We start from the raw sequence: 12,967 nt of genomic DNA, 5'->3' as shown, positions 1-12,967 counted from the left end.
GGGGAGGCTTTACAGAAAGCCCACGTCTTAAACTGAAAAGGGCAAAAGAACTCGAATTAGTTGTAATAGATAAAAGGGCAAAAATAAAGAGTCAAGGGTACTTGACAGTAATAGCGAAAGTGGAGTCTCGGGGGAGCCGCGATCTGAGCTAAAGGCTGGGCCGGCAGGAATTTTAATGCAGCCGGGGCGGCCGGCGAGCTTTGCCTCTGAAACCCTTTAGACAAAGCAAATTATTTTCAGCCAAACTAAAGAGACGGGGATGAAGGAGGAGAGGGAGAGGGAAGGGAGGAAAGCGAGTGCTCGAGCTGCCCTCAAAACCATTGGTAGAGTCAAGCGGGATGGGGCATAAACCCCTCCGGCTGCTGCGATGGTGATGTCAGAGCGGGAGGTTTGTGTGTGCCAGTCTTTTCCGGATGTGCAGGGACCGGAGGGGACACGGGGGCTCCCGGTGGGCTTCGGTTTCCATGCGACAGAGGCTCTGTGGAGTGGAAGGGGACTCCATCCTTTCTCCTAACACAGCGACAGCCGAATGTGTGTGTGGACTCTGTGTTCAAGGAGAGGTCTCGCCCACCGAGCAGCCAAAATTCTCTCTCAGCCTGAAAAGCCCCCTGACTTTGTGGAGCGCCGACCCCCGCCGGCAGCCCCGGGCTGGCTCCCCGCGGGTGATCCCGCAAGCCGATAGAAGTCATTTTACAAGTCATTGCTGGCCGGCTTTGGCTAGGTCCGGGATGCAATGTGGACATCCCGTTGTTTGGGAGGCAACACCCACCCCTCTCCCCCCTTCCTTCCCTCCTCCGGACTTAAAATGAAGGTGATAACACTGTGGGCAAAACACAGTCGCGCTGAAACACCAGAAGCCAAAAGAAAAGCGGATCAACACTTAATCCCTTCATTTTCGCGTTACTGTTGTTATAAAACAAGTTTCAGTAAGTTTATGGCTGCTGTACAACAAGAGCAAGGCTCTCCAGACCAGAGGACCCGCCATATCTCGGGGCTGGTAAATCTCTGTGCCCGGGTGTGCTCACACCAAAACACTGCCCATCCCGAGAGGAGACTGTGTCAGTTAAGGGGGAGGGAAAACAGTTTCTTGCTTTAATACACAAGTCTTATAACTTAGATCAGCCACGAAATGCAGAGGTCTTTGAGAAGGGTTGGGGTTCTTGTCGTTTTGTTATTTTGATTTATTTAATTTTTTTTTAGTATGAACAAAAGAGTGTGAGAAATTAATTTTGCCATTTGATTCAATAGCATGAGTCAAAGATCAGGTTCAGCAGCTTTAGAGGAAGCTGCAGGGCTGAAAGGGAAAGCCATGCAGCTCATATGTCTGTACAAAGCAAAAATATAAAGGCAGACTGAGAAAGAAAGAGGAGGGGGAAAAAATCATAGAGAAACGTCTTGAAACTGAGAGACTCTAAATCATTCAGCCATGGCAAATTCAAACACACAAAGGAGGGGATGCTAAATTAACAGTGCTTTTTACATAGGGCCCAAATAAAACTGTAATCAGCGACGCGTTACTTTTCATTAAGCGAGTTTGACAGGAGCATATTCAGCCTCGACAAGGGAACAGGAGCGAAGAAATATACGGCTCTCCCAGCCCGAGTCATAAGATAATTCCTTAAGCTCCATTAACAACTCTTAGCCGCAGGAAATGGGCTCCCTGAAAACATCTCCAAATCTAAAAGCTTTATCGACCTCTCAAACCTCTGCTGATGGTTCTATTTTTTTTTTAAAAACTTAGAGGCGAGACGTCCAGCAAGGTAATAGACTTTGACACAACACCTTCTTAACTAGAGAGAGAGAGGCAGAGAAAACGAGACCTTAAATGATATTTAAAAGGCAGCCAATTAAGATTTAAAATGATTGTCTCCTGAGATTATGCATGTGATTTATGTCATCTACTTTTTTTCCCAGACATGCATGCAAAATTGCAATGGGGCATGTTGCCTGTTCCTTAAATGATGATGATGATGATGATGATGATAATAATAATAGAAGAAGAAACACTCACAATTAACAATCTGTAGCTACCTCACATAATTGTAAATGCTAATCTAGGAAAGGGCTGATGTTTAGGTAACCTGATTATAGAGCACCTTGCAACAGCCAGCTTATTTATAGGTGTCTAATTAAAAGACAGATAGATGAAATGAGTCCCACATTACCCACTAATGTTTAGGAGCACATTTCATCCTGAGTGAATATTTGACTTTTAAAGTCATGTAATTAATTTATAGTCAAACAACCCAGTGCAGCAGCTCCTTCCCACCAGCCACATGGAAAGGTGTCCAAGAAAATTTTGTCTTGGCAAGACTTGGAACATTATATATTTTTAAGACACAGTGGGTCAGAAAGAGACTCTGACTTACTGCAGTCTTTTTGATACACATTTGCCTTTTCCATTTAAATCTGACCTTCAAATAATATGAAGGCTTGAGAGTGTGAAAGTGTATCCAGTTAAATGCCAAGAAAAGAGTTAATGCTTACATTGTATTTCATGCAGAAATCCTGTAAAATGCAAGGAAATATTATAATTTGCTGATTTTGTGAGAGATCAGAAATTGTTTCAATGAGTGTGATTTCTAGATGAATGAGGTGAAAAAAGATCGTTCAAACACCACTGTGTTTTGGCCAAAGGTAAAAATGTTTTGGTCCCCACTTAGATGAAGTTAGTTCTGGCTACGAAGCAATGAGCTTGGATCTGAGTCCTGAGTCCTGAGTCCTAAAGGCTGAGCATGTAACTTTGTCATTTAAAAAAGTGAAGAATGGAGGAATGGTAATGGTCAAATTATGCATTTTCATTTGCCTGGTTAAAAAAAAAAAAAAGAAGTTATAATTGTGCTTGTTCTTAAAGAGGAAGATATTTTAAATGTAATAGGTAATGGTCAAAACACCAATCCTGAAATGTGACATCTGGCATGTTTCAACTCACATTTGCTGTCAAAAAGTCTGTGAGGTGCTTAGGACTTGTGGGAAGCATTCTCTTCTTACCCCTTTTGAAATGGCAGCACAGGAGATAACAATCTTAGATTTGTAGGCCCCCCAAAAAGCAGTTTTAATATACACACCGACTATATATATATCTGGAGGCAGTTTAATGCCAAAATCATTGGTGTCCTATCATATGACTGTATAGCAAAACCTTAATTTGACTTAGAATGTGAAGATACTTTTAACATAACCTGAAGAGCCAAGGGGAGAGGAAATGCTTGGTAGCAATTCAAAAGAAAATGATGGTAATTGCTTCCCAGTGTGCCCCCATTCCAATGAGAAATGGGACTGTTTTCAGGGAGAAAAGAAAGAAGCCTCCATGCGACCTAAAGAGAGTGCATGTAAGCAAGCCCCACTGGTATCCTGCTTCCCACAGTGGGGAATGTGGTCTGGGCATGAGAACAGTGATTGACCTACTTACAGTGCTCAAGAGCTATTTCTTGTCCATCCCAGTTTAAGGAAAGCACGAAAATGAAGGAAATATCTCGAAGGAAAGTGTTCTCTTAATGTTTTTGGGTTTTCTTCCTGACATTAACAAATTCTTTTAGTCATTCATTTGGCTAGACAAAAGTGAGGGTATAAAAATCTTTTTCTTCTCAGTTTTACTTCCACTTCCTTTCTCCAAATCAGCATGTAATTATTTAAATTTTGAAATGGGTTTCAGTTGCAGTTGGTGAGTATTTTTTCAGGGGTTTACATGGAATTATAATCAGGTAATTTTTCAAGGACTGCCTCAGAAATCCTTTCTGAAACACTGCAAGGGATGATGGTGGCAATGAAATGGAATCCAGGAAATACCTACTTTCAACAGTATTTCTTTGATTTTTACAACTCCTATAGAATGCCAAAAATCAAACAACTAAAAAATGTGTAGTTGAGATTTCACCAAATATTTTCTTATGCGCACTGTATTGTGAAATAGGATTGAAATATTGGCTAGAAATATAGAGAAAAGCTAAACAACCAATGCTTTACCTACATCCTCATGACAGGAGAGGTGCTACATCAAAGGCTGGTGTGTCTCCTAAAGCTCTGTTGTCTATCATGGTATCTATTAGTACTGGGCTTGTAATGACCTGAAAAGTTACTTACAAAAAGTTGTCCTTAGTATGAAGGTGCTCAGCTAACAAACATTTTTGCCAAGACGAAAATTATTGGAAAGGTAGGACAGTGGTCAGGGAGTGAGCTGAAGTGGGACATTTTCATGGTAGGAGAAATGAGCACAGAAGGAATTTCTTGGGAATCCTTCCTTCCTTCCTTCCTTCCTTCCTTCCTTCCTTCCAAAAAGTGACAAAGTGACTAGCTAGGCACTTACAGAAGGTATATATAGCACAGCATGATGCCTTTCCTTCTGGTTAGATTACAGCTCATGTGAACAAAAGTGCTGTACATGAAGGTGATGTCACACATCAGCCCTCATGACATCAATCACTAGTAGCCTCAAGAAGAGAATGCTGTGCTTTTGAGGCTTCGTGCCATTAGGTTGCCCTCTTTTTGAACATACCATCTTCTCCCCGACCCTATGACACAGATGGATGACAAATCACAGAATCACAGAATATTCTGAGTTGGAAGGAGCCCACAAGGACCATTGAGTCCAGCTCTTAAGTGAATGGCCCATATAGGGATCAAACCCACAATTTTGGTGTTACTGGTACCACACTCCAACCAGTTAAACAAAGGAGATAGAAACTGGGAGATGTTGTCTTTTAGTCCAGTGTCAAATATGTGATCAAATACTGATAACATTATTTTTTTGAGTTTCATTTGCCACAAAATCTGGTGCACACGACTTAATTATTTGGTTACAGCCTCCAGAGAGAAACAAGTAGACATCTGCTCACTTAAAGGAGCAATATCATAATCTTACAGGTAAAAGTAAACCAGATCAGAACCAGCCTTGACAGACTTGTAGTCTGTTTACTAGAGGTAGGTTTGGCCTACAATAGCTGAAATAAATAACAACAAAAAAAATAGTGTATCCATGTTGATTTTACTGGGGAAGTAAGGTGAGAAAGTCCCACCATGACAGAAGGCTCACTAGAGAAAATGGAAAACAGGATGGGACCAGGGATGGGAAGTTTTCATGACAGAAATTGAAGAGTGTTTATTAAGTTTGTGAATCAAACCAGTCCTGATTTCTGCCTTCATTTACACCAGACTTATTTAGCTTTAACTCAGACTGGCTTCACTGGAGCTTCTCCATATTTATGACACCATATCAGACAGCAGGAAGGATCCTTGTGTGTGAGGGATAAACCCCCTGCTGACACAGTTCCTGCATACAAATTTGGGGGTTAACAACTCTCACAAAGTACATGAAAGAACCTAACAGTATGTAACTGGTTTAGATTAAGGATTTTAGATATATAAATGGAGTGCTTTAGAGAAGCAGGCCAGTTCATGTTATGTTACTTCTATATTAAATTGAAGCAAATGAAATCAACAAATATGGAGGCCAGAAGTTGGATTCTCCAACTTACTGCCAGGTTTACTGTCAAACATTTCCACTAAGCCTCTTTCCTCTGACAGTCATGCAGGAGAAAGAAACATCAAGAGTTTTCTCTTCATCTTCCCATCTGGAAGAATGCAATGCCTCTGTTGGTTGACAGAACTGTGAGGGAAATAAGGATATTTGCTCTTCTCCCATCTGCTGCCACACGACCTAGTCTGTAAAAGGTCTTCAAATACAACTATTCTCTTGCTATGCACAAATATTTGCTGCTGCTCTTCCTTTGCCTGATTTTTTCTTTTGTAGGAGAAGTGATGAAAAAGGAAGAAAAATCAGGTAGGAAGAAATGTCCTTCACTTACAGCCAGACTCACAGATGCAAGATTGCGCTGACCACTGTGGATGGGAGGCATTGTCAGTACTGGGCTGAATTCTGCAATTTTGAGCAACTGTGTAATACAAAGGTAATCCTGGAAACAGCCACAACACATCCATTTCACATATTCATAACATTTAACAAAATAAACTTTGCCAAGATCCTAAAGTAAGACTTTCGATTTGAAATGAAGGACACAAAAACTGAAATTATAATCCACTAAAAAAGTAGCGAGAGAGAGCCAATTTTGCAAGTGGACTGAAGGGGAAGGAACCTATAACAAAATGCTCAGGTAATTCTGAGAAATGAGCCTTGTTACATGGTAAGAGCAAAATGAAAGGGCATGAACACCAAATCTTGATCCCAAATTATGGATTAACAAGATGCACAAATCAAGCCTGAATTTTCCACCAATACACCATATCTCATCTTCTGTTGGGACTCTCCACTGAAAAGCAAACAAACAAGACAGAAACTGAGTTTTTCAAGAAATCAGAATTTCCTATTAGCTGGAAGTGACTGATAGAAATCTGAGAGAAAGGGACTGCACACATATAATGTGAGTAGGAGGAAAGCAAACACAATAAACAAATAATGCTTCAGCCTCTTGAAACATGTCCATCAGTGCTTCCTGAAAATATCAAACTCCTGGTTTTGGAAAGGCTTTAATTAACTATGCATAGACCATTCCTTCATGCCATCCTTCTACAATTAACAAGAATAAAAAAAATAAGCTCGACATGGTACAGGTAGAACTAATTTACAGCTGCCACTATTTCAAAACTATAGTTTCTTAATTCTGAAGAGCATGACTGGGCCAAGTATATCACTGAAAATGCCCAGTTTTTAATCCAGGCAAACAGTATTATAATATCAATCTGAAAACAAGAGTCACAAAGCATGGGAGAATCAGCCCATTTCCTTACTTTTCTGTCTGATCAGCCTCGTATCGGGATGGTTTGGGCTGAATGTTAGCCCAGTGCTCTGCCTTGCAGAGTTATCTCCCTAGCTGACTATCTTCATCATCCCAACCCTCTGCAAACACCCCAAGGTATTCACAGCCTAACTTCAGACCTGGATGTTGAAGAATGAAGAGGTTTGTTACTCTAGAGTGTGAGGCACCCACAGGGTGGGGACAGTGTGGTGTGTCTCGAAATCTTCTCCATGCTGCTCCCAGGATGGCTAGAGAAAGGATGCAGCCCATTGTTGGCAGGCCGTGAGCAACTGCTGACATCCTCCTCCCTCTAATCCCAATGGTAGGGCACACAGGGACAGAGTTGGTCAGGGACACTTCATTTTGTGATGCATCACTTACAGGAGAGCGGTGAAATGCAATGTTCTGTTCACTGAAAGCGTGTTCCCAAATTTGATACAAAGTCAGCTGAACACAGGAAGAGATCCTGCAGACCAAGAAATAAAAGCAACTTGTTTTTCCCAGTGGGTGGCTGCTGTGTGAGGCTATGTGTATGAGAGAGGTACAGATGAAGAAGGATTCTTGCAAAGATAGCTGCATAGATTCCTCTACTGGGCATATCTCATTTCAGCTGCTGTGCCCCTGGGGTTGTTATTTTTAAGTAGTTGGCACTGTAGATGGCCAGGAGAACAGGATGGGAAGTATTGTTACAGAGCTGTGATAGCTGCTGTCACTGAGGTAGCTGACTGCTAGACAGATAGCTCTACAAATAGGACAACGTTAGGAAAAGGATGTAAGGAAGTGTTTTATTTTCATTCCATTGCCTTTAACTACTATAATTCTTCAGGCACTGAGATGTAAGGAGACAAGACTCTCAGCCTTCCTCTTGACTTATCCTAATTAATGCTCTGCCAGAAGGAAGTAATATATTAATTGTTTGTGATCTGGAAAAGGATAAGTTCCTGACTTTGCATGTGTTACCAAAACTGAGTTAGATAATGCAGTCTTAAAGGCAGGCTTTGGCACAGTTCTCACCAGTGAGACTTCCTGAGCTGAAGAGGGATGTGTGGCCATGATTATTGCATCCAGCTTCCAAAGAGGATGCCTCCTTCAAAGCAAAGACACTGAATCCACTCCACAGGCAGATTCAAGTATGGGATAAAACCAGAAGGTACTTTGATGTATACTCCATGTCACCAAATCTTTCTGTGGCAACAGTAAGCCTAATTTAAGACTGAATATGTTCAGTGACTACACTGCAAAAACACAATATATGCTCTTAATCAGTACCAGGTTATCTAACAGCTTCAGCAATGACAGGCCGCCACATGTGTTGGGGGTTTTGATTAAAGGCTGGGGAATTCTCTGAGAAATGGGAGTTAATCACTTTGGAGCATTTTGCTATCTTCACTTCAGAGCTGTTTGTGCAGCACATTTCACTGGATTCTGCTGCTGAACTGCAAAGTGGTTAAGCAAGTTCTTTATCCTTCTAGATCTGGGCCTTGACACTTGCATAAATAATACTAATGAAAAACTTTTTTCAGATCAGACTAGGGCATCCCGTCCCTTATTTCTTCCTCTGCAAGGTCATGAAGATTCTGGTTGAAGAAATTGGCATCAATGAGCACCATATTGATATTAAATTCGCTTTAAAAAGCCTGGAAGTTCAGTATCTCTCCTGAAATACTGCTGATTTCTCCTATCTTTTGTTCCTGTCCACTGAGTCTTGGCCCTGGCCCTTTGAAGTGCACAGAAAGAAACAAGGATCACAGAATCTGCTCTCTCTCACTGTGACCCACCATACCTGTAATTTGCTTTAACTGAACTGGGCTGAACTTGCCTACCAGGTAGATAGGTAAATGCCAATCATGATCTATCTTGTTTAGTGCAGTTTGACAATATTAGGACTACAGGTCAGGAAAGTGAGCTGGTAATTCAGGGTGGGATTGTTGTGCACTAGGAAAGCTGCATGATAAATCATGCACGTACTTTGTATAACTTCATCTAGTTTAAGCAATATCAATTTCTCAATGACCACAATTATTAGCATTGATTATATAAAGAAAAAGCCCTACTTGAATAGTCTCAGATATTTGCATGAATATATCTCTGTAAGTGTAAAAGGAAATGTTTCTGCTGGGCATACTTCTAAATTTTTTTCTCATTCTTTAATATAAATATTTGAGCTTGGTCTGTAACAGATACATGTCAGCAAAGGTTAAATGAAATAAACTGTATGAGCTGCATACTTTAGCTGTAATAAAATTCAGTACTTTTCATTTATTTTTAATAAATTTAAGTATGGCATGAGATAAAAACTATCTGTATACTTTAATACATATGGACAGACATATATATTTACAAATCTTGCTTAAGTAGTCTTCTCATCTTCTTTCAAAGGCCCCAAAGGATTCAAATGACATACGGGAAGAATTCTTTTAAGGGAAAAAACTAAGCAGATCGAAATACATGGTCATTGACTGTAAGATCAAACTTCCCAGTGAGTCTGTTGTGAACACCCAGTCCATACCTAAAATGGGGTTTTATTCTTCCTAATCTGTATTTTGTGCAAAATGTGTACTTTCCATTTTAAAGTAAATGTGAACATTGAGTCATACAATTATTGGTTTTGAAAACAGAGTAAAAATGCCTACTTCTAAGTTTAGGATCAGGTATTTTAAAATAATAATTATTTTTTATTAGCAACTTCCAAAGTTATAATTGGAATACAATTTGAATTCAGTCGCAGTAGTCCCACCTAGTGCAAAGATACCAGCTAATTCAGCTGAAAGTTGAGGTTCTCATTTTTCACAGTTGACACACTTGCTTCCATTTTTAGATTCTTTGATTATATAAAACAATAAAAAAGCAGGTGGGCTTTTATCCTGCCATTTCTAGTAATTTTTCATTCATTACTGCTCATGTTTTAATTATTAGTATAATTCAGATTTAGTGATGTTTTTAATGCCTCTAGCAAAGAGAGTAAAACTAAAAAAGTCTTAAAGAGTTTCATTATAAAGGAAATAAACAAGTAGAGTAAAAATTCACAGAATTTTGACACAAAATAAATTTTACAGTGGACCACCAGTATCAGTGACTCCATTATTAAAATCTAAGGGATTGATGACGCTGACCAAAATTCTTAACGATTATTTATTCTTTAGACATCTTCAGGGGTATAAGTGGTTCACAGACAGCCTATTTGTCACAACAAGTTTGATTTCCAAAACTGGGCAGTCTGTAATTGCCTGCAGTTTTTGTAGGAGCTTTGCTGAGCCCTGCAACACAACTTCATTGGATGGTGCAGCCACTGGTAGCCAGACTATGGTTTTGACTCTACAGAACAAAAATCCTCATTGAAAGATCCTTTGAAATCCTGATGTGACATTTTACAAATATGGCTTGATAAGGTGGGGTACAGGAGTTTGGAAAGGCAAGGAACATGAACATCCAGAAAAATTTATAGAAATCAGCTGGAGCCTTACATATTGTTGACTTTTCATCCCAGATGTTGCTGGTATTTGACAGTTACATACTGTACATAATTAATTTGGTTCTTTTCCCCATAATGTACATGACCTGATTGCAATTTTCACAAATTAGATCATTTTTCATAATTATTCATCATATAATTTATGTGAACAAATTGTCTTCAAATGCAGAGCTGCATCTTCTGATGTGTGTGACTGATCATGTAAACCCATAACCCCAACACCCTCTTCTCTGGATACTCTTTATAAATAGGAGCAAAGCAAAACAATATTTCTAAGGCTTTGAAATTTTAAGGGAACTCAGAGAATGTTTTATACAGAAAAAGAGAGGATGCAGGAATATTAGGACATCTTACAATTTTCCTGTCATTATTTCCAAAACTTTCCTTTTTCAAAGTCTTAGGTTTGATTACACTCATAAACAGAAGATTATTAAACAGTTTGGGGGGGTTTTTTACACATCAAAGTCAACAGAAACACAGAATTGTAAGCATTTCAAAAATCTTGGGTTTCTTTGCAGTAACTAAAATGTCCTATCCTAAGCCAAAGGAAGTATATGGCTTACTGCCTCATATTAGATTATTACTTTTAAAATTTCAGCTTTTTCATTGTGCCCCACGGAGAATTTGCTCCTGCAAAATGAGAAAATTGGGGAAACAACCTGCAGACTAGTAAAAAAAAAAAAGATGTTTCACCTAATCAACTTTAACTTCCTCTGTAGCCAGTGGAAAGAGATGCTTCCTATGCAGGTCCTCTGATCTCCAGTATCTGTGGTGGGTTGGAGGAATCCCACTTAGGGGCTTGCTGTGAATTTAAGCAAGTGCTTTGCTGGGCTTTCCTACTCACTGGCTGTTACTTCATTCTGACATGTTGGTCACAGGTTCAGGTCCAGCTCAATACAGATCTGTTTATATAGGCTCTTTAATAACAGCCTAAAGGAAGTCTCAGGAGGTGACATTTACAGGAGACCTCAGCAGAACTGCTGACACTACAGCTCTGTCTGAACTGAGGAATAGGCTTGTGCCTTCACTCTCCCTGTCCCAGTGCCTTGACTACCCACATCAGGGGATTGCTGCAGCAGATCTTTACTCCCTCCTTCTTTGTTCAGGTTTCCTTCAAGTGCAGAATAGGGTGTACAAGAGAAACAGTGATTTGTCATAGCATTCAAATGTGGTGCCCTAGCATGAGGGCCCAGGACACAGCATCCATGGGTAACTCAGCCTGGCTGGAGCTTCCCCCCAGCTGCTCCAGCAGCACTGCCAAATTTCTCTTAACCCAAACATGGAGCTCTCAGCACTGGTTCAGACAAAATGCCTACATATGAGATAATCAGGACACATGGTGACCACTTCTCTGTCTCTCCCTGAACAGCACTCTCTGTTGAGCTGGTTTGTGCCTTTTGATCTGGACTTTCCACAAAGCAGTAGTTAAAAGGGAGCAGTGTTAATCTTCATAAGTAAAGCTGGGAGCTAAACACCCCTCATGCCTGTTGAAATAGGAGAGACATTGCTAGCATACCTCTCCATCCTGCAAGGCTTGCTATCAGCATCCTGCAATCCTAACTGGTGTGCTGCTCCTTCTTCCCTTTCCTGCTAGCTTGCAGCCGTGGTGACTGCTCAGGCTGTGTGATACTGTCTTTGCTTTGATACCACACAAAAGGTTTTAAAGTGGAACACGCTGCAGAATTAGGAAGGGTGAATTGGCTTGCTTTCATGAATCATAATCTTCTCTTTCTTCTTCTCCCTCCTTTCCCATGCCCCTTATCATTCATCCTAGTTCTGGACTGGCGCTGTTCCCACTAGCCACGCTGTTGCTCTTTCTTCTCTTAGTTTCTCACTGTTACCATTCTGCATCCTCTTATACCCAAAGAACTTTCCCTGCCTAGCCCTCATTTCCAACTTTTCTTTTTTTCTCCCCAGATTCCATTCATTCATACCAGTGGTAGCTGTAAATAACTCCCAAAACTCAGAGGAGCAGCTTCTCTGACATGTAATTTCCCTTAAATGACCCTGCAATAAAGAAGAAAAAATATCTATGCCTTTCCTGTTGACTACCTGAGGAAAAAGGGTATTTTGAACTTGACAGGAGGACAGGTTAAGGCAAGCAGTAATAAGTGGGAAGACCTGTTACCAGGTCCTGACTGGCCATGCTCTCCTGAGACAGTTTCATGCCTCCTACTCCTCCAGAGAGTGAACAGCTGCCCACTGCTGCAGTCCACAGGCTGCATTTTTTCCGCACAGATCTGTGCACTGAGGCTTTGGACGACTGGCTAGAGCTTGTTAGGGGGTCTCTGAATGTGAGGAGACCACTTTATTGATCTCAGGGATCTTGACTTGGCTCTTAAGTCAAATAGTCCTGGTGTGTTGACTGCCTTGTAACTCCTTCTTGAAATGTAGGGTTTCTCTGTGAGGTCAGTTCTACAGGAACAGAAGTTAGCTGAACACCGGAAAGTAATGAGAAAAAGCTCAGAGCAAAAGGCTGTACCAGGGCCAAGTCAGGATCACCACCACATATTTTTACTTTGTAAACCAGAAAGTTGTAAGAAGACCAGGGCAGAAACAGTGACAGGAAAACTCCAATGACAGGTCATGGTACAATGCCGAGACTTGCAGAGCTGGCAGAAATATTTGCTGTCAAGAGAAGCCTGAAATTGCAGCTCATTGGCCTCTAAGGAAAACAGCTCTATCAGGTCTTCAGGAAAAGGGTCTCTGCACAGGGGCTGCGATGAATCTGCCCTGAGCACTT

Source organism: Lichenostomus cassidix, chromosome 2 (genome assembly GCF_008360975.1).
Source record: "Lichenostomus cassidix isolate B80296 chromosome 2, HeHo_3.0, whole genome shotgun sequence".
In the NCBI taxonomy this organism is placed as follows: domain Eukaryota; kingdom Metazoa; phylum Chordata; class Aves; order Passeriformes; family Meliphagidae; genus Lichenostomus; species Lichenostomus cassidix.
The sequence above is the reverse complement of the archived record's forward strand: the minus strand, read 5'-3'. Positions refer to the sequence as shown.